This window comes from Micropterus dolomieu, linkage group LG05 (assembly GCF_021292245.1).
Source record: "Micropterus dolomieu isolate WLL.071019.BEF.003 ecotype Adirondacks linkage group LG05, ASM2129224v1, whole genome shotgun sequence".
Lineage (NCBI taxonomy): Eukaryota > Metazoa > Chordata > Actinopteri > Centrarchiformes > Centrarchidae > Micropterus > Micropterus dolomieu.
Genome location: NC_060154.1, coordinates 11824909 through 11829013, shown reverse-complemented (window position 1 = coordinate 11829013; position 4105 = coordinate 11824909).

Genomic DNA, 4105 nt, shown 5'->3' with positions numbered 1-4105 from the left:
TGAAGCATTAATGGAACAAGCACTGAAGCCACGTGAGAGATGGCACTTCTTTGGCAGAGAAGGCTTCACGCAAACGCTCGTTTGTCAAAGAGGTACGAGCATTCGTTTTTTATGGCATGTATGTGAGAGAAGCTGGAATCGCAGCACGCACAGGGCTTTTGTCATCAATAACAAATGTTTGGGATTGGCTGACAGCACAGGAGCGCTCTGCTGGCTAGAAGGATTAAAATGTCTGTTCTCATCTCGGGGCGTCCAATACAAATGCTTTCAGAAAAAGTGACAAATCATGTTTAATTGTCTGTATGAGACGGTCTGGGGCGTACATTGCCCCCTACCCTTACGACAACCGAAATGTTAGTGCCTAAACCTAATTCACTGACTTTATGCATGTCGACTGGCTAACCCTATCTGCTAGCACATCGGCCGTGATGCTGTGTTGCTGCAACGTAGCAAACTGTGGTGTTTCATACGGACACTGAAGGGTACCTTTAGCGTCAAATAATTATGCTTTGTCACGCTGTCTGAAAGCGTCGGTAATAACGCACTGACATAAGAATGCGTTGTCTTTTCTTATAAATTCTGCTTTGCAGGATGTCTGAAGTTTGCTTGAGTGTTTCTTTCTCTTAGGACTCTCAATTTCTCTCTTCGTCTCTCACTCACTGAGGAGGACAAGCAGCTGTCCATAGCTAACCAAAGCCTGTATAAAAAAGTGGGCTTGGCCACCCAACGTCACTACTGTTTTGTAGTGACGTTTGTAGTGACGTTGCAGTGACGTGACCATATTTGAACAACAGGTAGAAGCTAGCTAGCTTGGTTAGTATGGTGCATCCATAATTCACATTAACTGTGATATTAACTGGGATGCTAATTTTGGCCAGCGAAAAAAAATTTATGCATGCTCATGTCAGTGCGTCATTACCGACACTTTCAGACAGCGGGACAAAGCGTAATTAATTGACGCTGAAGGTACATTTTAGCGTCCGTATGATGCCGCATTTTGCTACGTTGCAGCAACACAAAGGAGGCTACCTGCTTGCACATCGGCTCGAACATCATGCTAGCAGTAGGGTTAGCCGGATAACATGCATAAAGTCACAGACTTCTTTTTGGCACAAACATTTGCGATGGTTATGGTAAGGGTAGGAGGCTTCGGTGAGCTATCAAAGCCTTTTACACAAACGCCCCCAGGTGCGTCTCACACAAACACTGAAGGGTACGTTTGCGACAAATAACTATGCTTTGTCCCTTTTTCTGAAAGCGTTGGGATTTGACGCTCTGAGATGAGAATGGTCATAATGTACTTAGTGGGAAAATGAACTGCCAACTCCTGATTAGCTTTGTCAACGGTGCTGGTTAAATGTACACAGAGCAGCGGACAGGATTCACCTCTATCCTGATTGACAGGTCGCAGTGGTAGCAACTTGTCAATTACAAGGTAGCCCCGCCCTGCTTTCTGATCTATGTTCCTCTAAATGGGACCTTAATTTACTAAATGACCATCATGCTGTGTTGAAGAAGACTTGAAACTAGCGACTGAGACCATGTGTGTCTTTGAATAATTATACAGTACGTCCTCATACTCTCTCAAATATGAAGTGTGCCACAGGGGTAAGTCTTGGGACCAATTTTATTTTCATTATATATGCTTCCTTTAAGGCACATTATTCAGAAACATGGTATCACTTTCCACTTTTATGCAGATGATACACAGGTGTACCTGCCCATTAAACATGCTGACCCTGTGATTTTATTTGAAGTATGTTTTGGAGTGACTTTTGTTTTTTGTGTTGTTTTATATGTTTTTATGTAATAACTGCTTTGCCGCCTGGCTCTGCCATCCCTTCACACAAAGCAATCCCAGTCCCGGCTATTCTCATCTGTGACACCACGATGGTGGAACGAGCTACCAAACGCCATCAGAGCAGGGGCGTCCCTCTCTAACTTCAAGAAGCTCTTGAAAACTCATCTCTTCTGAGAACACTTCCTCTTATAACACCTCTAACTCCTAACCACTAACATGCACTTCCTTTGCTCTTCTTCTTCTATCCCCTACAATGATCTTGTATTGATTGCACTTTTTGTTTTGATTGCACTTTTTGCTAACTCTTACTTCCTTCCCTAGGTATCTACCCAAATGATGTGATATGTACTGTGAGCTCTTACTTGTATTTATTTCTGCTCTTACTAGTATGTATTGTCAGTTGTAGATCTGTAGTTGATGCTCTGTTGATGCTTGTATGTTGTTCCTCAAATGTAAGTCGCTTTGGATAAAAGCGTCTGCCAAATGAGTAAATGTAAATGTAAATGTAAATGTACATGTAAAAAAGAAATGCACTCTCAATCCCACAATGACAAGTCCGTTTTATTAGTGACTGGTTCATTAAATACTGTGTGACTGAAAATGAAAACAATCACATATCCACTGACATTTGATTTGACTTTTATCTAAGAACCTCTAGTAACCAGACCACATTAATTTTTATCATTGGTCAGCCCAGTGGGAAATAACTTCATAACCCTGGCAGTGTTACTATAACGCTGGACCCACTGAGCTATATAGTACCATATCTGACACATTTTTCCTTTGGGAGCATTTGAACCGTAAGTCACAGCATCACAGTCTGGGAACATGAAAAAGTAGAAGCAGAGATGGACTGTCTCCCCTCTATACCATGTCGGCCATGATGGAAACTCCTTGTCAGGCTTTGTTATGGAGCCTGTGCAATATGATGTGAAGTGCTCATAATGACAACCATTTGTTTTCATTACTTCTTCCAGCTTCACAAAGCACCGTGGACAAACTATACCACGGAGGAGAGGATTTCGAAGGACAACCAAGGAGAGCTGGGCAGATAGCTACAGTAGAGTATTAGGCCATACTCTGTTCAAACCTGCGCATGGAACTAGAGATTTTTTCCCACCTAGAAAAACAGAACATAACATCAAAATGAAAATTCATACACAAAAATGTAGAGGCATTCATTTAGATGGCATTAGGGATGAAACAATTACCGGTTTATCTATAAGCCATGGTAAAATTCCCGAAGGTTTTTATTACCGTACACATTTTAATTACCATGATAACCTGGTACAGTTAACCGCGCTGTTATAATCTCACGGCAAACACTGTCCAGCGTCTCCCAGAAGCAGGCGCGCATGTGCAGAATTCAACATCGGTTTGTTTGGGTCAATGACAACACGGCGGAAGACAACGCTGCAGATTTTTCAGTCACTCTGAAGTCCGGTTGTATTTTAGTTTTTATGAGAGTGCTGAGGGAAAATTGATTGAAGAAAATAACCTTACAGTGAACGCAGGGTGAGTTAACTTTTAACGTTGGTTTGTCTCTCTGACTTGCTAACAGTGTGTAAACTGAAGCTCTCAGTGTTAGCTGCTCTTGTAAAAACGCTACACGTTGTTCTGTTTCTGTGTGCGTCGTGTGTCGGCAGAGTCTATTTGTCCACTGCACATGATCTGAGCAGCTTAGAAGCAGCTTAGAAACAGCTAAAGCGGGCAGCCCTGCAGAGTTTAAGAGGTTTTATACATCCAAATATGATGCACACTTAGATGATTTTCATTTGTTTACAAAAGTTATTTTATGTTATTTTATTTTTTATGTAACCAAAATGGCAATTGTATTTGTAGTTTTCAATGTAAAACTTGTTGAAATGGTTTCAGTGTGTGTATCAGTCCATTTTAATATTTTTTGGCACATTTTTACAATACCGTGATAATACTGATAATCGTGATAATTTTGGTCACTGTAATCCTGATGTGAAATTTTCATACCGTTTCATCCCTAGATGGCAGTAAATGCAATTGGCTGACTTACAATAAGCCAAGAGGGCTTTCACTGGAGTCATAATAAAAAATCCTGTTGCCCTTGTTAATAGTCAGGTGTCCATCCAAATGTAGTTCAAATGAAAGACAATGCTACTTAATGTGTTTTTCCACGCCACGAGATTACCTCATTAAAGGAGCACTGGTTAAACCTCAAATGGGGGAAAACCATGTAGAAAATGTGATGCAAATATTGCATTTGTGTATGTTTACTGTATTAATCTGAGTTCATTTTTGGTGTCTTCAGCAGAAGCTTCTGTGAGAAGT